This window comes from Camelus bactrianus, chromosome 8 (assembly GCF_048773025.1).
Source record: "Camelus bactrianus isolate YW-2024 breed Bactrian camel chromosome 8, ASM4877302v1, whole genome shotgun sequence".
Taxonomy (NCBI): Eukaryota; Metazoa; Chordata; class Mammalia; order Artiodactyla; family Camelidae; genus Camelus; species Camelus bactrianus.
This window is the reverse complement of record NC_133546.1, coordinates 36,868,583-36,893,290: the sequence shown is the minus strand read 5'-3', so window position 1 is coordinate 36,893,290 and position 24,708 is coordinate 36,868,583. Positions and strand designations below refer to the sequence as shown.

The 24,708-nt window shown below is 33.1% G+C and overlaps 1 long non-coding RNA gene across 7 annotated transcripts in view; it reads left to right on the top strand.

The window, feature by feature from the left end:
- Nucleotides 1–24,708, top strand: part of LOC141578361 (uncharacterized) — an 809,650-nt gene that overhangs the window by 391,535 nt on the left and 393,407 nt on the right. For all 7 annotated transcript variants that reach the window (XR_012508646.1, XR_012508643.1, XR_012508641.1 and 4 more), the window contains one exon: nt 9,732–9,830. This is a non-coding gene — a long non-coding RNA (uncharacterized LOC141578361). The remainder of the gene's footprint in view (nt 1–9,731; nt 9,831–24,708) is intronic.

The window sequence follows — 24,708 nt, the reverse complement described above, 5'->3', positions numbered from 1 at the left end:
CATCTCTATTTCCCTATTCTGGAAATTTCATCTAAATGAAATCATGCGTTATATGGTCATCTGTGACTGGCTTCTTTCAATAACATAATAGTTTAAAGGTTGATTCATATTTTAGCATGTAGCAGTACTTTATTTTGTTATTGCTAAATAATATTCCACTGTATGAATATATCATATTTAGCTTATTCATTTTTGAGTTTTGGCTTGCTTCCATATTTTGAATATTATCAGTAATGCTTCTGTGGACATTCATGTATTTTTGCATGAACATATATTTTTATTCCTTTTTGGAATGTGCCTAAGAGTAAAATTACTACATGATATAGTAACTCTATGTTAACCTTTGGAAAAATTGTCAGACTGTTTTCTAAAGTGGCTGCATCATTTTACATTTCACGCCAACATATGAGGGTTCCGATTTCTTCACATTCTTGCCAGTATATTTTATTATCTCTCTTTCTGATAATAGCTATCCCAGTGAGAATAAGGTGGTATCTCATTGCAGTTTTGATTTGCATTTCCCTGATAGCCAGTAATTTTGAGCATCTCTTCATGTGCTTATTGGCCATTTGTGTATCTTTTGTGGAAAACTGTCTGTTTAAATACTTTTCCCATTTTTAAATTGGACTAGTTGCCTTTTTTATTGAATTTAAGATTTCTTTATTTAATCTAGATGCAAATCCTTTACTGTACTCATAGTTTAAAGACATTTCTTCCATTTATGAATTGTCTTTTCACTTTCTTGATGGTACCCTTCGAAACACAAGAGGTTTTCAGTTTTAACAAAGTCCCATTCATATACTTTCTCATTTATCACCTTTGGTTTTAATGTCATAATAAGAGTGCTTTGATTAATTCTAGGTCATGAAGATGTACTTTTATACTTTTTCTAAGATTTCTATAATTTTAGCTGTTACAATTATGTCTATGATACATTTTCAACTAATTTTTGTGTGTGGTATGAGGAAGAAGTCTAACTTCATTCTTCTGCATGTTGATATCCAGTTGTCCCAGAACCATGTGTTGAAAGACTATCCTCCTTCCTACAATTGAATTTTCATGGCACTCTTGTTTAAAAAGGATTGACCATAAATGAGAGTTTTTATGCATGAATTTTTAATTCTATTGAATTGATACATATGTCTATTCTTATGTGAGTACCACCAGATTTTCTTAACTAGTATAGCCTTTTAGTCAGTTTTAAAAAGAGAAAATGTGAATCCTCTTTGTTCCTTTTTTTCAAAATTGTTTTAACTTTTTGGGGTCCTGTGCAATTTCATATGGATTTTATGATCAGCTTTTTCATTTATGCAAAAAATACTTTGGGGACTTTGAAAGGGATTGTATTGAATCTGAGATCAATTCAAAGTACATTGCTTTCTTAGCCATAGTAAGTCTTCTGATCCATGAACATGAGACACTTTTATATTTATTTATGTCTAATTTCATTTAACAATATTTTGTAGTTTTCAGAGTATAGATTTTTCCTATTTTTTGTGAAATTGAGTCCTATATATTTTATTCTTGTTGATGTTATTGTAAATGGAATTATTTTCTGAATTTCATTTTTGTGGGTACAATTGATTAATGTGTATTTCTCTTTTACCCTTCAAACTTGCTGTATTGGTTTATTAGTTTAAATATATTTTTAGTGAATTTATCAAGATTTTCTATGTACAAGATCATATCACCTAAAAATAAAGATAGCTGTATTTCCCTTCTCCAGTATAGATGATTTTTATTTCATTTTCTTGACTAATTGCCCCGGCTAGAAACTTTACCACAATGTTTAGTGTAAGCAGTGAGAGCAGACATCCTTGCTTGCATCTGACTTTAGGGAGAAAGCATTCAGTCCCTCACCAATAGGTATGGTCTTATTGTGGATTTCGTCAGTGTCCTATATCATATTGAAAAAGTCCTCAGTTTTTTTTTTTTTACTAGTTTGTTTTTAGTTTTTTTAATCTATAAGTGAAGTTGGATTTGTCAAATATTTTCTCTGTATCTGTTTACATAATCATGTGTTTTTGATCCTTTATTCTATTGGTATAGAACATATCTATCTATATCTGTATATGTGATCTTTTATTAGCTGCATATATAATGCAGTTTTATATACTCCTGATGAATTAAATATTTTTCATTATAAATACAGCTCTATCTCTAGTAAATTTCTTGTTTTAAAGTCTGTTTTGTCTAATATAAGTCTAGGCATTCCAGTCCTCTTATGGTTTCTGTTTGTGCAATTTATTATTTTCTAACCTTTTACTTTTTTTAACTAGTTGTATATTTAAATCTCAACTGCGTCTCCTGTGAGAAGATTGTGGTATAGGAGTTTTCTACCATTATCTACCCACAGAACATTTATTTTGACAACCACCCACAGATGAGAATACCCAAGAGTCTAGCAGAAAAGTTGCAGTACACTATAAGAACAAAAAATTCATGAATAGATTCATGTAAGAGGGTAAGAAAATCATTTTCACTTTACTAGTGTCACCCCTCCCCTAAAGTGGCACAGCTCAGTACCAAGAGAGACCTTCCCCACTCAATCTGCAATTTCTCCCTTTGGAAAAATGAGAACGGAGTGAATGCCTGGCTTCCTTAGCTGTGTGGGATGCTGCCCAAGAAGCCCACTTCTTTCTAACCTCACTCAGAATACTGAGGTGATCATCAGGGCTGAAGGGCTGGGAAAGACAACGGGCACAGAAACCAAGGGTTGGACCTCATCAAAGGTCCATGTATCTCACAAATCACTTCAGACTCCATCAGACCCATGAACCTCTTGGGACACCTCATCTTCAGATCCCATAGGCTGGCCCATAGGCACCTCTCACATTCTGAGCTTGCACAGGGGGAAGGGGCAGGTCACAGCTTAATTGCCACAGACATTTGATGTTTCTGTTGAGATTTCGTCAATTTTCTTTGATAAATAATTCTTTAGATAATTTCCAGAGTCATTAAACGGTTGTTTGATTTTTAAACTGATTTTCATGAGTAATGATTGTTTTGCTTGGGACAAAACAATGTGTGTTTCATGGAACTCCTTGCACAGCCATTCTAGAAGTTGTCTATCCTGACTCACTCTTTTACTTCAGGCCTCAGGGCAGTCTGGCATACCTGGGGTGGCTAGAGATATTTGACCTGTCACCTCTGATCCATGTTATTTTTTATCACAGTTGCTGTTTAAATATTAGAAGTTTTCAAGGATGTCCTAATATGAAAAAGCTAGAGAATCAAATTATGACTAATCTCCACATCTATTTCAAGGTTTATAACTGATAATATGAAAACATTTATTTTTCAGTTATTGCTAGTTTTTGCTTTCCTTATACAACCCAGATTTCTATCACCTAGGATTTACTTGCATTTCAGTGTCACTATTTTCTTTAATATTTAAATTAAATTGCTTTGTCCTCAGTTTCACATATTATAAGAAGCTTTTATCCCAGTATCTTTGACATATATCAAAGTCCATTAAACTTTTTGAAGGGATTCCATTTCTCCTGGTCACATCAAATTTCTGTTATTATTATTTTTACTTCAACTGAATTCTCTGTCTTACTTCCTTCTTATTTTTACTTTTTTTTCCTGTTCATTATATGTACTGCATTTTTGATGTTGGATATTGTCCCTAACTTTTCTTTCACCAAAATATCTCTAATACAAAGCTACTTGTGTGTGTGAACATTTATGTGCAATAGGCCAAATAATGCCCTTCCACCTCAGAGATACCCACATCTTAATCCTTGACATCTGTAAATGTCATGTTACTATATAGGATAAAAGGGACTTTGCACATTTGATTAAGTTAAGGACCTTTAGATAAGGAGATTATCATGGATTATTGGCATGGGTCCTTATAAGAGGCAGGCAGGAGGATCAGAGTTAGTAGTAGAAGAAGGCAATATGACAATGGAAGGAGAGACTGGAGTCATATAAGCACGAGCCAAAAGAGTCCAGCAGTCTCCAGGAGACAAAACAAGTAAGCAATTAAGGTGTCAGTGAGGCTGATTTTTACTGGAGGTTCTGTAGGAGAATCCATTTCTTACTTAATGAGTTTGACTTCAGTGAGAACAAAAACAACCGTGACCCTAGATTTTATCACACTGTGTGCTTTGGGTGAAGATGTGGTGCTATGGCTGCCATCAGTGGGAGTCTCAGGGCAGAGGACAGGAGCTGCAATAAAGGGTTATGCACTGTGGTAGCTGATGAGAGAAAGCATATCAAACATTCTTGGGCAGCAAAGGCATCATATTCATGAAGAGAATTTCAGGTGCATTTCTCTGCTTCACCTGTCCTATAAGATTTGGCTCAATTTCCCCTTTTCTGGAAAGCTTTCATGCATCCTTCTATCTGGATTATTTGTTTTTCCTCTTCTCTTATAGCACTTTGAGTTTATAATGATCTTAGCACTTAATGTACCATATCATAACTCTCTATTTTCTTGTTTCTTCTATTTGACTAGACTGTGAACTTCCTAATGGATAAGACTGTATTGGATTCTTTTATTAAACCTTCAATGTCTAGAATGGTGTCTAGCCCCTATAAGACATTTAAAATATTTTTGAGTGAATAAATAAAACAATGAATTGAAACTCTAAAACCTTCTATGCTGTCTAGGCTTGTAACTATATTTTTAATAAAAATATAAAAACAGGCTTATTAGAAGTTATTTTCAAAACCAATTAAGATTGCTTCTTTAGAAGAGTCATTAAGTCAACTTGGAAGCCAGAGTTATTTTAGATAATACAAATAGAATTTTGGGAGGAAGAGAAATATAAGAAAGCTTGTCTTTCATAGGCATTTTAGATCTGTGATGTGACTTAACTTTTGTTTAAGATATTCACTTCATTAATGACAAAGAAACTTCTCCACGTACCTAGTCAGTATTGACTTTCTAGGGATATGTGAAGGTAGACTTCAGCCAAAATTTGTTTGTTCTGCTCTGACTGTGAAGTGAGACATGCTTCAGGGCAACTGAAATTTAAGGAAAAGAAAAGGCCATTTGCTAGATTTTATGCCACATTAGTTGTCACTCAGCTGTTGTTACCATTCACTTATGACTTAAATTCCTTTAATTACATCTCCATTTCACCGCATGGGCAGAAAGGGTAAAACTTTCTTTAGCGTGCACAATTTCCTGATTAGCCTCCAAAGACTTAGTTGGGTGCTTTCTCAATATGTGAGGCCCATCCAGCTTTCCAAATTATGGGTTCTTGAGGCATTTTGCCTACATCTTCAGAATTGAAATAAAAAATCATGGAAAATAAAACAGTGAGAGCCCTTTTTGCTCTTAGGATAAAGGAACATTTGAAGAATTATGGCAGAGAAACTCAATTTTAAAAGTTTGCATTCCATTTCATGGAGCTTGTGAATACAAATGTTGAATAGACATTTCTCCAAAGATATATAAATGGCCAATAAACACATGAAAAGATGGTCTACATCATGAGTTATTAGAGAAATGCAAGTGAAAACCACAGTGAGGTACATTTCATACCCACTAACACTTAGGGTCTATATATTTTAAAAAAACAACACACACACCAAAAGAGCAACAACAATAGCAAAGAAAGGAGAGTGACAACTGCTGGTGAGAATGTGTAAGAATTGGAACCCAGCCCTCATAAATTGCTGTTAGGAATGGTTCAGCCTCTGTGTAAAAGAGGTTGGTGGTTCCTCAAAAGTTAAACATAGAATTACCATATGACCCTACAGTTTCACTCGTAGGCATCTACCAAAAAGAATTTTGAAAACAGACATTCAAACAAGTATATGTACATATGTTCATAGCAGATCTATTCACAATAGCTAAGAGGTGGAAATGGCATGAATGTCTATCAGCAGATGAATGGATAAAATGAATTAATGTATATACATACAATGGAATATAATTCTGACATAGAGGTGAATGAAGTACTGATATATGCTACAATGTAGAAGAACCTCCAAAATGAAAGAAACTAGGCACAAAAGGTCCCATATTGTATGATTCCATTTATATGAAATACCCAGAATAGATAAATCCATAGATACAGAATACAGATTTGTGGTTGCCGGAGAAAAGAGGAAGGAGGGAATGGGGTGGGGAGTAGTTGCTTAAAGGGTAGTGGAATTTTTTTTTTTTTTTCACTTTGGAATGATGAAATGCTTTGGAACTAAATAGAGGTGGTAGTTATACAACATTGTGAATGTACTAAATGCCACTGAGTTCTAAAATGGTTAATTTTGTGCTTTGTAAATTTCACTTCCATCTTATTTAAAAAATACAAATGTTGACAAATATTTATTGATATATGCAAATGAGCTTAAGGAATGGGCTGGTGGCAGAGTTTGGATAAGGTCTTAAACTTATTTTTAAGAGTAGGTTGGTTTTTTTTTTTTTTTCCAACTAGTTACTGAGTCTTAGGAACTGTGATTGTAGGATTTGAAAATGGGATTAAACCACTCTAACTATAAAGAACAATACCAAAGGCATTTAACTTTAATAGTAATAACAATAATAATAATAAACACCTGGAGAAGACACCTTCAAGGGTCCGATTCTTTTAATGACCAAAACAGTAAGTTCATTCCTATTTCCTATACAACTGCTCAAAATTGCTTTGGAAAGGGTTTCTAGTTACAACTTTTCTCTTAATAAACAAATGTTGATTTGCTAGACTGAAATAAAAATGATGTTTCTCTGTAAAAGAAATCATTTTCTTGCTACTTTTTTCTAAATTTACTTTGTATACAAGCTCATAAACAACATATCTTATCCTAATCTGTCACCCCCTCTTCATTATACGGCTATCACCACAAAAACCCTCAAGGAATCATTTAACTTCATAATTATAAGGACTCAAAAAATGATTAGAACAATGTTTTCCTTCTCTCTCATTTCCTCTTGTTAATTCTCTAGCCTACAATTTGCTTTTCCTTTAATGTTCACTGTTGGACTCAATAATGCCCCCTGGTAGAAGCAGGATGCCGAGTATATTCGCTGCAAAATGATGAACGTCTCTGCACAGCAGTGGGATGTACAAGTGTATTGAGTTGATTGCTGGCTTGCTTTCCCCATTTCCTTGTAAAATTTGTTGTTTAGAGACCTGTAGTGACAAATACTAACTTTGACATTTTGGAAAATATCAACAGCTTTTTTTTAGAGTTGTTCTATAGAGCAATAGTGACTGAACGTATTTTATGTTATTTTAAATATCTCACATTTGTATGATTGGATGTAAATGCACATTCTAGTTTTAGGTCATTTAAACTCCATGACATTTTATCCCAGGGTTTGAACTGAAAACAATGGATTGTGTAAGCATGTCTGTCTGTCTTTTCTTCACTACGGGTGCTGCTTAATTGTGGACAAACTTTTTATTCTTGCAGACTGGTTAATAAATTAAGGCACAATAAGTGTACAATTAAGGAGGAAATGTAAATATATTAATAAAATGGACTCAAATTAGGCCAAAGAAAACTCAGATTTTTAAAAGGATTATAGCAGAAGAGAAAACATAAACTAAATAAATGCTTTTGGAAAAGTTAGCTATCTATTTGAATCAAAAAATAATACTAAACCCCTGGGATAATACTGTAACAAAAATTGAAGATGTTAAAATAACCTGTGTGAAAAAAATGTGAATACATAGATTGGAATATAAGAAAATTGTTTCATAATTAGGCACAAGATAGGCTTTCTATTTCTGGTGAAGTTTTGAACTATAAAGCAAAAAGACTGGTGGATTTGGCAATACGAAATTTCAAATCAGCACAGTGAACTATACACAGTGTAATATGAGATATAGGTTGAGAATAAATACCTTAAAAATACCTACTAAATAAAATGTCATCCATTATATATAAATAGCTTTTAGAAATCCATATAAAATCCCCAAGCAACTTAGGAGCAAAGTGGACTGAACATACATGGATAATTGATATATCTAATTATGTGATAGGCCACACAAATGGTCAATAAGTACCTGAAAAAATGTTCAGACTCATTGAAAATCAGTGAAGGGCAAAATGTTTCATGTCAATGAGTACCATTTCTTACATATAATATTGGAAAAAATAAAGGATTGATGCTATTTAGTATTGAACATAAGGGGAAATGCATATTTTCAAACATTTCTGATAAAATATAAACTATAAATCCTTTTTAAGGTCTATTTGTGAATAACTATCAAATCAAAACTTTAAATGCACATACCTTGGATTAGAAACCTTTTAAAAATATTCAAACTTCAGAGATACTTGCTCATGTGCTCAGCTACTTTTACATAAAAATATTCAGGGTAAACAGCTTAAGAGGAATTTTCAAAAGCAACATATGTGTCCATCTCCAGGAAATATTTAATTAAATATTAGTACATCTGTATTATAAAATACTCTGTACCTTTTAAAAAAGAATGAGGTAAATTTGTATATATTCATTTTTTTGTGAAAATATATTCTTTTTTTTGTTGTTGTTCCACAGGGATTTACTTTTAATTTGCCAAAAAATGTCTATAGTATGATCTCATTTTTATTCAAAACATCCGTATGACTGTCTGCATAAAGGTGTGTGCAAGTAGATAGAAAAAAGGCCTGGATGGTTATTTACATATTGTCTCTGATAAACAGAAAAGACTGTATTGGGGACTGGTGAAACAGGACATGTAAGCTTTACCTAATAAACCTTTTATTGTTTGTCATTTTTATACGTAAGTGATATTTTTTTAAAGTTTAAATATAATTTTTTAAAGAGTAGAGAAAAACAATAGAAACATTTGAATTTTACTTTTGCATGATTTTTAAATTGAGATTTTTTCATAAATTAAGTGTCTAAGAAAAACTCTACAAAACATTGCTTGGCCTAATATTCTAAAGCAATTAAAATGAAGTCCCTTTTCAAGTTAACCTTTGGTGACATTACAGATTGAAATAAGATGGGTATATTCTAACAGTGCTTTAGGCATTTTCTCTGCATGTGTGTTTCTATGAAAAGGCTGTAAAATGTGAGGTGTCTAAATCAAAATATCCATGAGGGAATATGGGCCCACACATCTTCTGAAGTGTTGGAGAAATTACAAAAATCAGACAGAAATTATTCACCTTGTGAAAAAGTAATCTTCAAGTGTCATGGATTCCTTGTATCTGGAAAATAACTTTATTGCCTTTCACCTTGCCTGAACTTGTAACTCACAATGCTCTCCTTTTTTTCTGACTACACAAAGACTGCTCCCTCTAATGTTAAAGCAAATCTTTGATATTTGTACATGATTTTCATGCATGTGTTTATGCTAATAAGTACAGTTATAAGGGATTTGTCTGTTTAGCTGCCCTTTTTAGATTCTCTAATATAGCACATATTCAAAATAATTTTTATAAAAATGATTGAATTATGTACTGAATTGTAGAATACTTTCCGAACATTGTATGAAGAGGGACTTTTAAATCTTTTTTGTAGTTTATAATTACTGTTTCTAAATGAGTGTTTTTTAAAAAGTGTGTTTTAATGCATGCCTTTTATTTTCTTCATAATTGGTTAGCTGATCACTATTTTATAAAAATAATCTCAATTACTGTGAATTTCATAATAAAAATATACCTATCATGGAAACTTATTGACTCTGCTGTGTGTAACTTGCCAGGATATAAATACACTAGGACATTCTCTGTTGGAGAATAGAGACTCTAAGGAATTCCCAGTTAAAGGGACCACTTGAATAAGGCATTTATGTTTGCTGTTTTCTCCACAGGTCTATCTCCATGAATTAGAGAAAATTAAGAAGAAAAGATTAATTGATTACAGAAAATCATCCCAAGATGATGCTCATTCTAACTGGTACAAAAGAGAGGTAGGAATGGTACTCTCTTTTTAAAATTATTTGGGCAAGTTGTCATGGTGCTATGTTTTATAGATGGAAAATGTTGTTAAAACACAGAAATTATATTTAGAGACACCTTCCTTATTCTTCTCACTTTTCACTATTTTTGTTTTTCCTAATCCTTAGAACTTTCCTTTCACTCAAGAAATACAGGTGTTTATTTTCAATTAGTTGCTGTTATTGAGAAGTTTCCATAGGTCTAAAAGAAATGTTTATTTTTGCACCTAAGAGTTATATAATAGTCTGGTTATGGCAGAAATATAGGTGTTCAATATCCCATTAATCTCTGTGGAACCTTCTGGAATAACATGAATGCAACAACATTGTTGATACTCTGTATCAATCAACAATGGAAGGTGTTCTTTATCACATTACATTTAATTTATATACAGTAATTTTGGTCTGTCTTCGATGGTTTGCTTTCTAGGTTGCAGTGTACTGTTGTGAGTCTGTCCCTGTACTATTCCAGATGTCTTCTTAAATTTCTAAAATATTAATGGCTAGAATTTGGCATAAGATACTTTACCAAGTAATGAATGTTGCCATAATAACTAGACATGAATGATTTCCACTCTTGCCATTTTATGCAGCACTGAAACTATGGATTTGTGGTCTGAAACTATGCATTTGTGGTCTGCTTTTCTGAATTAAAGAGTAAGTGAAAGTGACTATGGAGTCATTTTGTAAATAAGACACAGGAGATTGATAATGTGCTTATTCTGATATAAATTCAGTGTCTTTAAATTAGATTGTTTTCTTATTGTTGAGTTTTAAGAGTTTTTTTGCATATATTAGATAATAGACCTTGATTAGATGTATCTTTTGTAAATATTTTCTCTCACTCTACGGCTTGTCTTTTTATTCTGCTTACTGTGTCTTTACAGAACAGAAGTTTTTAATTTTAATGAAGTCCAGCTAATTAATTATTTCTTTCATGGATCACGTCTTTGCTGTCATATCTAAAAAGTCATCACCAAACCCAAGCTCATCTAGATTTTCTACTAGATTATCTTCTAAGAGTATTATAGTTTAAAATTTTACATTTTGGTCAAAGTTCCATTTTAAGTTAATTCTTGTGAGGGGTGTAAAATCTATTTCTAGATTCATCTTTTTTTTTTTTTTTTTGCATGTGGATGTCCTGTTTTTCCATCACCATTTGCTTTATTATATTGCCTTTGCTCTTTTGTCAACGATCAGGTCACTATATGTGGGTCTGTTTCTGGGATTTCTGTTCTGTTCTCTGTCTTTTCACCAGTACGATGCTCTCTTTGATTACCATTGTTTTATAGTAATTCTTGAAGTTGGGTAGTGTCAGTCTTCTAATTTTGTTCATCTTCTTCAATATCGTGCTAGTTATTCTGGGTCTTTTGCCCCTTCATATAAACTTCAGAATCATTTTGTTGATACTCATAAAATAACTTGCTGGCTTTTGGTTGAGATGGCATTGAATCTGCAGACAAAGTTGGGAAGACTGACATCTTAATAACACTGAGTATTCCTACCATGAACGTGGAATATGTTTCCATTTATTTAGTTTTTCTTTGACTTCTTTCCTCAGAGTTTTGTAGTTTTTCTCATGTAGATCAGGTACATACCTTGGTGGGTTTATATCTAAGTATTTTATTTTTTGGATAATAGTGTAGATAGTGTTGTGCTTTTAATTAAGGAAAGAGATTGACTTTTATACATTAACCGTATATACTGCAACTTTGTTATAATTGTTTTTTAGTTCTAGGGCTTTTTTTTTTCTTTTCTTCTTCTTCCAGATTTTCTTCATAGATGATCATGTCATCTGTGAATAAAAACAGTTTTGTTTCTTTCTTTCTAATCAGTACACCTTTAATTTTCTTTTTTTGATTTTTTGCTGGGATGCCCAGTATGGTCAAAATGCAGTGGTAAGAGAGGGCATTCTTGTTTTGTTCCTGATCTTAGTGAAAAAGCTTTTAGTTTTTCATTGTTAATTATAATGCTAGTTCTAAGTTTTTTTGTAGATATTCTTTATCAGGTTGAGGAAGTTCTCCTCTATATCTAGTTTACCAAGAGTTTTTATAATGAATGGGTGTTGGATTTTGTCAAGTGGCTTTTCTGTGTTTATTTATATCATCATATGATTTTTCTTGTCTAGCCCATTGATGTGATGGATTGCATTAATTGATTTTTGCAGGCTTCTTTCAAAGCATTAATTTACATTTTCCTGTGGTTTAAGGGAAGGACATGCTTTTCCATTTTTAGGTGTAGGACACATAGGAAAAGGTCAGGTAATAGTTTTTAACCATTTAATTAATCAATTGACAAAGTAACTAGTGCACAATATAAATCAATGGTTTAAATATTTGCTACTATTGTTTATATATGCATATAAATAGCCCTTTTACTTCTCTGCCACTGCAAATTAGAGTGTATGGAATTTTCTCCATATTTTGAATTTTTTAGTTTATTTTGGTTGAAACAATTTAAAATACAAACTATTATCTTATTCTTACCTTATTATAGCCCTAAAACTTACTTTTTTCTTGTTGCTGAAGAATGATGAGCTTCCACTTAATGATTCGTATTATTGTTATCCATTGGTATAAGATTTAGGAGAATATCTCTAGAACTGCATATATGCTAATTCATTGACATCACAGACTGAATGCTAACTTGGATTATTCTCATATCATTCTCCTCACTTAAGAGTCAACTCAGTCAGGTACCTGGTACATTAATTTATTCACAAACTTGACTTGCAGTTAAATCTCACTTAATGTTGACTGTGCATATAATTTTTTGATATACTTACTTTTATTTATTTTATCATATTTTATTGCATCTGGTATTCCTTAAACATTTTTTTGAGAATCTAGTAAACACCAGGTATTGTTCTAAGCACAAGGAATATGACAGCAAATATACTTTTTCTGCCCTAAAGAACATTATATTTTAGGAAGAATGGGGTGGGGGAGAAAAAAAGAAAAAAAATGGATATATAATACAGTGGGTGATAAATGTGGGATGCTATTTTAAGGTAGTCTGTGGGAGTTGCTGTGATATGGTGATATTTAAGAAAAGACCTAAAAAAATTGAAGAGGAAGACTTCTATGGATATCTGAGATTAAATCATTACCTGCAGAGGGAATTACAATAGCAGTTCAGTGTGTTCAAAGAGCAGCAAGGAATTTAATGTAGTTGAAGTAAAAGCAGCTAAAGAAAAAAGGGCAAGACGAGATCAGAGAGAAAGTAGGGTCCTGGGTCATTTAGTCTGCTAAACACTGCAAAGACTGTGTTTCCTCACATGCTGCTGGAAAATTTTGAGTAGAAGAGTTTTACTTTGTGACTCTTGGCTCTGTTTTGAGAATGAAGAGCAGGGAAGAGTTATGAGTAACACTATGATGCTGGTGAATCATAATGCTGGCTTGGACCAGGGTGGCAGTGGTTAAAATGGCATGAAATTGTCACATTTTTAATATATTTGGGAAGTGCATTGTCAGGATTTGTTTATGAATTGTATGTGGAGTCTGAAGGGAAGAGTCAAGATAATGTATTTTGTTTGTTTGTTTTGAGCCAATGGAAATGTGGTGTTTCCATTTATTTAGATGAAAGAGACTAAGGGAAAAAAGCTGTCTGAGGAGACGAAAATAAGTTACTTTTGGACATGTTAAATGTGAAGTTTTAACTTGTTAAACATGTTGAATATGAAATACAGTGAGAAGTGTGAGTTGAAAATGTAAATTCAGATTTCATCAGCATATATGTAGTATTTAAAGCCTTTAAAAGTGGACAATGGAAATATGGGGAGTGAGTGTCACTAGAGATGAAACTATATCTAAGGACTGAACTCTTGAACTATACAATAAAGGAGACTGAAAAAGAGCAACCAGTGGTAAAGGAGGAGGATCAGAAAATGTTATCCTGAAAATTAAGTGAAAATACTGTTTCAAAGATGGAGTTCTCTCCAGGGTCAAAGGATGCAGATACATCAAATACTGCTGTTAGCTTGAGTAGGATCTCATTTTTGCAAGTTCTTTTTTTTTTTTTTTTTTTTTTTAATTTTTTAAATTTTTTTAATTTTTCAATTTGGTGATATCATTGTTAAGAGAGAAGCCAGGGCCCTTTTCTGGGCTAACAGGATTTGGGGTCTGGGTTCATTAAACTTAAATTTTAATACAGCCAATCAAAGGAGGTCATTCCTAATACAGAGTTTCTCACCTCTCTTGTCCCTTGATTTTGCTGCCACAGAGACTGCTTCCTGCAAATATAGATTTTCTGTGTGATTTCATGTTTAATCCATATTTTTCTGCTTCTTACAGAACCAAATGAATCCAGGGAAGCTTTGCCACTAGTACCCCCATCCAATTGTTCTCAAATCAGAATTTTTGCTTTTGTATATAGGAAAGTAAACCTTCTGGCTAATTCCCAAATATGCAGCCACAGGGGTCTTCTCTACTTTACTCAGGGCTCTGGCTCCAGATCAATGTCTACTAAGTCCAGCTTCACTCCTACTTATTTTTGGTTCAACTTTATTTCATTGAAAAATGACCTTTGAAGGTGCATTGTACTTTTTTTCTGATAGTCTGTAGAGGAAACATTTATTGTTGGTGACAGAGGTCAGTGTTAAGCAATTTATACCATGTTTTTATAGTTTATTTTGATAAAAGGGAAGAAAAATAGCTCTAAACTAATGAAACTCAAAATTGTTATCTAATAAATAAATTGACTAAAACAGATCCTATTTGAAATAACAAGATGATTAAATTTTGAATTAGAGGCAATTTAATGGATAAATCGATTATTCCATATGACTACTAACCTCTGGTTCCCTTATAATTCAGCACAGTGACTCGTTATATAATGTAACTTCTTTTGTTTATGGGAAAGTTCTGTCTCCAAATGCCGTCTATGACTCAGGGAACATTTGAGATCCCCTCTGGTAGTTCAGATTGTGTTGCAGTGGCAGGCATATCAAAATGATTGTGAAACATCTTGTCTTTGTAAGTTACTGCAAAATTTGTGGCTGATGGTCACAGAAGGGGAAAGATACACTTGAAGCATTGCAAATCAGACTTTTTCAGTGTTCAAACTGAATCTTAAAATTATGAAACTGTAGCACTGTATCAAACTTGAATAAGGGAATACATTATTTATTGAAAAATCTGGAAAAAAAACACTCACTTTAACAGAACAGAGGTCGTTGTGTCATTTTTTCCTGCTTCTGTTCTACATGATTTCTCCTGGCTTATTTTGGCTTGGTTTCAGAATGAATAGAGGAGAACACTGAAGAAAGTGTGATTTACTTCCTCTTTTCCAGAGTTACCTTGCCAAAGTGCAGCCAGAAAAGGCACTCCTTGCTCCACTTTCAAAAGCAAACCTCATAGGTTTTAATGATAATATTCAAATGCTTGTTTAAATACCCAGGTTTACACAGTTTTACAAAGAACTCAGTTAATCCTTAGAGGAATTCCATGATTTATCACATTTTATCAATGAGGAAACTGAGGATTGTAGAGGATGCATGATTTTCCATGACTAAAACCTATCATTGTAATTACAACAATGAATTTATTAGTTGCAGACTTGTATATTTTTGGTTTCACAAAGGGAATTATATCAAATAAATACAACAACCTCATCCTCTACTATATAAATTCAGAAGTTTGAGGGTTTTTTTCTTTTTTTTTAATGCAATACTTTTTGAGATGTAGGCATATAACATAATATTAGTTTCAGATATACAGCATGATTCAATATCTATATATATTGCAAAATGACCACCACAAGTATAGTTAACATCCATTACCACAAGTAATTATTTATGTTCCTAAAAAGTACTAGACACCATGTGCTGTGACATTCTCAAGTAGAACAATATTCCAAACAGCTCTCAGTTTCAGCCCTGGGAGTCATATATCGATGATTTCAGAGCAAGGCAGAACAACCTGTGCTAAAATAGGAGCAGGGGTGGGGTCATGGTCACCTATGGGATGCTGACACGTGAGCTGAGTTTTGAAGGATGTGAAGGCAATGGTAAGAAGGGTGTAGGTTGGAGCAGAGAAGTGAAAGGTGCCATCCAGCGGTGCTATAATATTGGTATCACTCCAAAACTCCTTAAGATGAGTGCAAGGACAAGGCAATTATATGGGAACAGGTAGATCCTGCTGAGTTTGGCTTTTGCCTTAAATTGACCAGAAGGGACAACCAGTCATGGCACAAAGTTAAGCTTTTTGCCTGATCTAATCTTTTGATTCTGTCTCAGTTCAAAATTTAGTCAAGATTTCTGAATCTTGTTGGAGAACTGATCACTCTTCCCCTAAAGAAATAGCTTTCCTGGTGATAACTTTTGCCAAATTCACATAGTTTTACTCTGCAGGGCATAATGTAGAGTTTACAGGACTTTGAAGTTAGAATGCCCAGACTGAAATCCTGGCTTCTCCTACTGTTTTTCGGCAGGAAATCCATCCTCTTTTTGCCTCTGTTCTCTCATCTAAGAAATGAGGATAATACTAGTACTTATGTAGTAGGATTCTGTATTTATGGAATGAGTTAGACAGATCAAGAATGCAATGCTGGTACTTTGCCAGCACTCAATAAACATTAACTTCTTTATTATTTAATTGCAAAAGTAACTGGAACTGCAGCAACATGCAAACAGAAACATGTACAAACTGGGGAAGGGCAATTCTGAGACAGATAGATGCATTTGCCTGACTTTGGGTATGGATCCTGTGAGAATGACTGTAAGTCCAAATGAAAATGTCTATGAGAATGTGAGCAACTAACATTTGATCTGTGCTTTCAACAGTTAAGCGTTCCAACAATGGATGTGGTGGGATGGGAGGGTGGCCCAGGTCATAGCTGTACCCTTAGAACAGTATAAAATAGCTGAGGGGAGTAGTCGTGGTTAAGCTGGGAGTAATGAGAATATGGGGAAGCCTCTCCTAGGATAACAAATAGCTAAAATCTCAGTTGAGGACTTCAGTCAAATTAGGTACAAGGCATCAGACTGTATTGTGGACAATGAAGTCCCTACAAGAGATAGAAGGGAAGCTTTTTGCATGAGTAGTAGGATCCTTGTTGTACCAGGAGGCCCAAGAAAACCTAGAACCTGACAGAGTAAATGAAAACTGAATATCTGGGTGTGGGTCATTCACTTCAGGCACATCTGTTGCCTTGGGCAAGATACCTCCTAAGTTTTTCAGTTATATTAACTATAACACAAATTTAATAATATGTACTTCACAAGGTTTCTGTAAGAATGGGCAAAAATCATGTAATAAAAGTGATGTAGACTTTAAGGTGTAGTGCAGATGCTGTTATGGTTATTTTGTTATTTTTATTCCTTCTGTTTCTTGAGAGTTTGTTCTTATTCTATATGTCTTTTCAGAGGTGAATCTTGTTAATATTTTCTACATTTTGTAGTTTTTCTTAATATAACTGGGAACCCTCTTGTTTTTATCATCACTTTTTTATACATTCCAGTTACTCCAGCAGAATATTTTTGTCTTTTCAAAGACCCTATTTTAGCTGAGGACCGACAATTCTAATCTGGATCATTCAGCCTTTTGAAAAATCTGATTTTTTTAAAAATCCAGAGTGAGTTAGAAGCAGTATTAGGGCCGTGCTCTTGCATTGGAAACAGTAAAAATTGAGGACTTCCTAGTTATTTTTAGTTCAAATTGCTAAGTCAGAATTGCTATGGTAAACATTTGTTTTGGCCCAATTGAGTTTACCAATTTATATTTACTAAACTGGTTGAATTTCACCTAGATTGACTCAAAGTACTTCTACTTCACTTCTTTGAAGCTTGGTAAAAGATTAATTAATCCGCTTTGGATCCTGCTCCCATCAAAGAAAACATCTAACAATTTATCTTTGAGACATAAGAAATAGGAAAATCATGGGAGACTATTCTTACAGAGCAATGCTTTCATGACCTCCAAGTTAAAAGAGCTCGTTTAAGCTAGAAGCAGTGATGGCACATTTTCATTTATCTGTTTTCCTCTGCTAAAAATCTTACAACTAATATTCTCTGGTGGCTGCCTTTACTAATGTGCAAAAATAGTTCAGACTCTTGATTAAATCCTACTGGCCTAAGGATATAAGAACCCGTGGCCTTTTCTTGAACCATGTTTGCCTATTTATTCAGCCCTACTGACATTTTTTTTTTCCAGCAACCCACAGGGTATTGTTGGTAAGCTAAACATCAGGTTTATAAGATGGAACCTTTACTTTAGATTATTTTCTGAATTCTTATCTGAATAATTGAATATTATCATCTGAGCTGTACATATAAAGTCATGGCCAACGAATTTGAAGAAGGAAATACGCGTGACTGTAGCATCTTTAAAATGCAAAGGATTCTACCGAGGTGGCAGGTTTTAACTTTTTCCAATGAGTTACATATTTTATTTTTAGATACGTAGTCCCAAGTTGCCTTCCAAAAAGGCAGCTTCAGTTCACAGCCTCACCAACAGTGTGTTATTGTGTTGGCTTCCACAGACCCTCTTCAGCAGTGGGTATCCTTAGTCTTTTAAATCTTTTCAGCTCTGAGTCATGAACAATTAAATCTTATTATTCTTTTAAATTTATTTTTAAAACAATGATTATGGATAAGACTGTGTGTTTCCCATTATGTATATTTGATAACCACATTTCTTCTTTATTGAGGTATAATTGACGTATAACATTGTATTAGTTCCAGGTGTACAATGTAATGATTTGATATTTATTTAGATTGTGAAATGATCACAATAAGTTTAGTTAACATCCCTCACCATATATAGTTACATTTTTTTTTCTTGTGTGATAATCACATTTCTTATAGAGATGATCCCCACTTACGATGATTCCAGTTTACAAATTTTCAGCTTTAGGAAGATGCAAAAGTGATAGCACTCAGTGCAAACTGCACTTCAGATTTTGAATTTTGATCTTTTACCAGGCAAGGGATATGTGGCACAATACCGCCTCCTGATACTCGGCAGCAGCAGTGAGCCGCAGCTCCCGGTCATTGGGGATTCTAAGGATGAACAACTGATACACTTACAACCATTCTATTTTTCACTCTTAATGCAGTATTTAACATATTACATGAGACATTCAACACTTTATCATACAATAGGCTTTGTGTTAGATGATTTTGCCCAACTGTAGGATAACGTAAGTGTGCAGAGCATAGGCCAAGCTATGATGTTCAGTAGGTTAGGTATATTAAATGCATTTTTGACTTGACAGTAGTTTCAACTTACATTGGGTTTATGGGGGCTTAATTCCATCATAAGTCAAGAAAGATCTGTACTGTCATTTACTTACCTATATCTCTCACCCACTTTTCTTTTGAGGTGTTTGTCTTTTGTCTATCTTTTAAACTGGTGGTTTCTCTGTATTAATAAGTAATTGTGTTTGAGGGCTTACTATATGTTGGGCAGGCTTTGACTTTTAAAACAAAAGATCTCCTGCTAAATATGGGATATGGGGTTCTTTCAGAGCTGAGAACTCTTTGTAAAGATAGAATATGAAAAATCATTTCTCAAAGTTATGGCTTGAGACGTCCCCCATATTCAACATAGTAATGTGCAGTTATATGATCTCATAGGTCAGGAATTTTAACTACTATGAAATAATTTTTGTTTTATTTCTTTTTCTTGTTTTATTCCTTTTTTTTGTTTTAAGTTCAGATGTACATAATTGGATAATTTGCAATTCTTGATTCATGACACACCCTTTTCATTGTTCTCTGCATAGTCTGCTTTTATTTAGGTAGAGATTTGTTTATTTAGTTATCATTAGTAATGTACTAACACTCATCAACTCAGTCCCCTAACTGAAAGCTGTAACTTGACAATACTATCTGTCTAATCAAATATTTTTTCCCTCTGTCCCAATCATTTGCCTCCAGTTGCTCAAGGCTGGGGCACCTCAACGGGTAGCATGAGATTCTCTAGTAAGGCTAACACTTACCAGCCTTTATGCACTCTATAATAACTAGGGACACACGAAAATCTCCTTGCTGCAATGATCACTCTGAAGATTGTGCCAAAATGCAATTGGAGGATGCCTTAGTAGTCATCCAGATCAATTTATAAGTCAGTCTGGAGTTACTCTCTCTTCTGCTTACTATTAGTTTGGAAATTGGATTTTCTGATTTGCTGTGATGAAGATTATGTGTGGTTAACCAGTACTGGCATTCCTTTCAGTCAGTGAGTTGAAGCTAAAACCCTTTGGTGGCTCACTGAGTAATGTGACTTCCATCTCCTTTGTAGATCTTGCACCTGTTCTCTCGCCTGTCCCCTGAACTGAAAACTACTTATTCCCAGAATTTAGATCATGCTTATTGTCGATACTATATTACCACATTTGTTCATGTAATGATTCAAAACTGTAATGTTGTCCTGTATTCCTACTCAAAGGTGAAAATAAAACCAAACCAAACCAAAACAAAAACTCCAAATACTCTGTTATCCATTTTTATATAGACCATTTATCTATGTGAATTCCTTAAAAATCTGTTCTTTGAGCTCAGCTGTTTGTAATTTTATAAAAAAGATGATCACACTACATATAATCTTTGGGGAAGTGTGTTTTCCACCTACTATTATGGTTCTAAAATTCAGATTGTTTTGTGTCTAAATCTTTCATGGGGATAAATTTATATTTTGCTTCCAAATATTACTCATTTTACTACTGTGATTTAAAAAAAAAAAACAGTAATTATAATTTCAGAGACTGGTCAATTAGAATACCTTACAATAAGGACTGCATTTTAATTTGGTTGTAGTGATACACCTAATTAGTTTTTTCAAACTCACGATAGTAGCCTTTGCTTTGTGTGTTATTACTTCTATTCAAATAATAGAACTGGTTGAAAGTCAAAGACTAAAGTAAAGATTAGTTTTTCTAACTAACTCTTTCAATTATACTGCCCAGAAGTCTACCTCTGTTTTGTGTAGACTGCATTCCTAACAATTTCATACAGATGAGGTTATGATTATGTGAGACACATTTATAGTGCTAAGTTCATGTGATTAGCCTTACACAAGGCATAATTTTTTTCACATTTACTTTAAGCAACTATGTTTTAAGAATCTATTAAAATCTGACACATTTGGGCCTTTGGTTCTATTTATTTGCTTAATTTAATCAGTTCTGATGAGACAGTGTATACCAATTAGATAGATATTAATTGATTGTGAGATATCTGTGTCACAGAAGTAGGGCTGAAGCTGCAGCACTGATTACTATCCCTTGACTCTTTCCCTAGATAGCCATAACACCAAGTTTTCTAGTGGCAAAGAATCTTAGCAGCCACACAGTCCAGTCGTTCTCCACTTTGCCTGCATATTAGAAACCTTGTAGAGTTACTAACCTGACAGAATTTTATTTATAATAATCAGAAACTAGAACAATGCAAGTGACCGTCAATAAGGCAATGGATAATCCTACCATGATATATTCATAAAGTGGAGTATTAGCCACCAACAAAAATCAACATATTGAATAATAGAAGCCAGACACAATAAATGCTGTATGATTTCATTTATACAGATGCCTAGGATAAGCCAAGCTATTGTGAGGGAAATCAGATCGTTGGTTTCTTGGGGAAAGGGAAGGGAGGTTTGATAGTAAAATGGCAAAAGGGGATTTACAGAGAAGATGGCATTGTTTTTCCAACATTTTATTTTATTTATTTTTAATTTTTGAATTTTTTTGAATTTTTTACTGAGATGTTATCAGTTACAGTTCATCAGTTTCTTGTGTACAGCATGATGTTTCAGTCATACATATACATACATATATTTGTTTTAATATTCTTTTTCATTATAGTTTTCTATAAGATATTGAATATAGTTTCCTGTGCTATATAGAAGAAATTTGTTTTTTATGTATTATATATATATATGTGTGTGTGTGTATGTATATATATATATATATATATATATATATATATATATATATACACAATAGTTAATATTTGCAAATCTTGAACTCTCAATTTAACCCTTTCCACCACTGATTTCCCCAGGTATCCGTAAGTTTGTTTACTATGTCTCTGAGTCTGTTTCTGTTTTGTAGGTAAGTTCATTAGTATCTTCTGTTTTTCTTTTTCTTTTTTTTTTTAGATTCCACATATGAGTGATATCATATGGTATTTTTCTTTCTCTTTCTGGCTTACTTCACTAAGAATGACGACCTCCAGATCCATCCATGTTGCTGCAAATGGCATTATTTTATTCTTTTTTATGGCTGAGTAGTATGCCATTGTATAAATATACCGCATCTTCTTTATGCAGTCTTTTGTTGATGACTATTTGGGTTGTTTCCATGTCTTGGCTATTATATATAGTACTACTACAACATTTTATTTTGAAAACTTTCAAATATATAGCAAAATTGAAAGAACTTACAATGAACATTCATATATCCATGACTAAGATTCTACCATTAATGTTCCATTATTCTCCATTTGTTAAAAATCTATCCATTTATCATCCTTTTATCTAAACACTGGTCAATCATTTTGGTGCCTTTCAAATCAAATTGAAGACATCAATATATTTCCCACTAAATATTTTAGCATGTATGTCATTAACTAGAAATCAGTATATTTTTACAATTCTGGTCCATCTGAGTAATACTTACATAAAACAAAATGCATAAACATTAACTATGCATCTACTGAATTTTGACAAATGAATGTACTAGAGTAATCCATACCACTATGAAGATATAGAACATGACTAACCACACAGAAAGTTTCCTTACTCTGGTCTATCTCATTTCCTTCCTGGTCTATCTCCACTCCAGGCACCCCCAGAGGCAATCATTGTTCTGGTTTGTTAACACAATAAATTATTTATGTCCATTTTATAATTTCATATAAATGCAATAATACAAAATGTACTAGGTTGTGTCAAGCTTCTTTATTTTAGAGATTCATCCATATTGATGGGAGTGTCAATAATCCATTTTTTTAATTGTTGAGAATTATTCCATTGAGTGTATATATCAGAGTAAATTCTATTCATGAACACTTAGACTGTTCTTTGAATACAGTGTCTGAACATTTTGAGGTCTTTTTACATATATGTTTTTATTTTTATTGGAAAAATATGTACAGGAGGAATTGTTGGTCACATGATAGATGTTTGTTTAGTTTTACAAGAAACTGGCAGACTTCCTTCCAAAATATTTGTTTCCTTTTACCTTTCACTCAACATTGTGTATAAGTTCCAGTTGCTCCACAATCTTACCAATATTTTTGTCAGATTGTTTTATTTTTTGTTTTTAACTTCAAGTGTTCTGGTAGGTATGTAGTGGCATCTTGTTGTGATGGCAATTTGCATTTTCTCAATAATTAGTGATTTTGCAGGGCTTTTTTTCATATGATAATTGACTATTTTTATGTCTTCCTTTTTCCATTTTGTCCGTTTCTTTGCTGGGTTGTTTATCTTTTCTATTCAACTGTAGGAATTATTTATATATAATGGATTCTACTCCTTTGTCAGTTATATATTTTGGAATAGTTTTCTTAGCCTGTTGCTTAATTATTTATTAATTAACAATGTTTTTCTATGAAAAGACATTTAATTTTGATGCAACTTTTTGCTTTTATTATTATTTTGTTTGTCTTTTAAGAATGTTTACTTCTGATTTATGAGTTTATTTTCTTACATATTAGATTTTAGGTTTAGAACTATTATCTATAAATTGTGTGTGTGTGTGTTTTAATGGTACAATGCTGCTCATTGGTTATGGAGAAAAATAAAGCAAGACGAAGCAATAGAGAGTTTCAGAGGGAAGATGAGATTACATTTTTAAGTTAACTGCTACCGGAAGTTCTCGTTGAGAAAGTGACATGCATACCAAGACCTCTTGACTTCTCAGGGATGTGGCAACATGCAATTTAGTTATCTAGGAGGAACACATGCTAGATGTAGGAAAGAGCAAGTGAACTGAAGAGGGAGTGTTCCTGGGTTTTTGTTTATGTGCTTGTTTTTGAGGAAGAAAGGAGGCCAGTATGGCTGTGACTGAGATGGGATAATTGGAACAGAGAGCAAAAGAATAACAAGGGAATTCTTTTGGGTCTTGCTGACTATCTTAAGGACTTTGGTTTTCATCTGAATGAGCTAGGGATCCACTATAGGATTTTAAACACAGGACTGATATGATCTTACTTGACATTTAGAAGGACACCTCTGGCTGCTATATTGAGAAAAGATTCCAGGAGGGCAAAGATAAAAGAAAAATGCCAGTTAGGAGGGCATACAAGAGCAAATAGCGTTGGACCTGTTTGGAAGCAGTGAAGATGATGATAAACACTTGTATATTAATGGACTTTCAAAATTTGGGAACAGATTGTCATGAACTTGCTTCTTCTTTTTTTTTGTACATATATGTTTTATTGAAGTATACTCAGTTTACAATGTTGTGTCAGTTTCTAGTGTACAGCATAATGCTTCAGTCGTACACGAACATACATATATTCATTTTCATATTCTTTTTCACCATAGGTTACTATAAGATATTAAATATAGTTCCCTGTGCTATACAGTATGAACTTGTTATTTATTTATTTTATATATATTAGTATCTGAAAATCTCAGATTTACACTTCCCTAATTAAAAAAATTATTTTTTATCAGGGACTTCCATTTACATTCTGTATAATTTAATGCTTTCCTATTGTTTTATAGACATATTTTATGTATTCTTTATCCAAATTTTTTAATTACATTCATCTTCAGTCTCCAAAATATATGGGTTCTCTTTTCAGTTATTTGTGAAACAAGTACATTTAATATACCTTTTTACTTTTAGTATACTGTCCGCCATAATTTGTGATTATTTACTTTCTCCCACTCTTCTCTTTCCT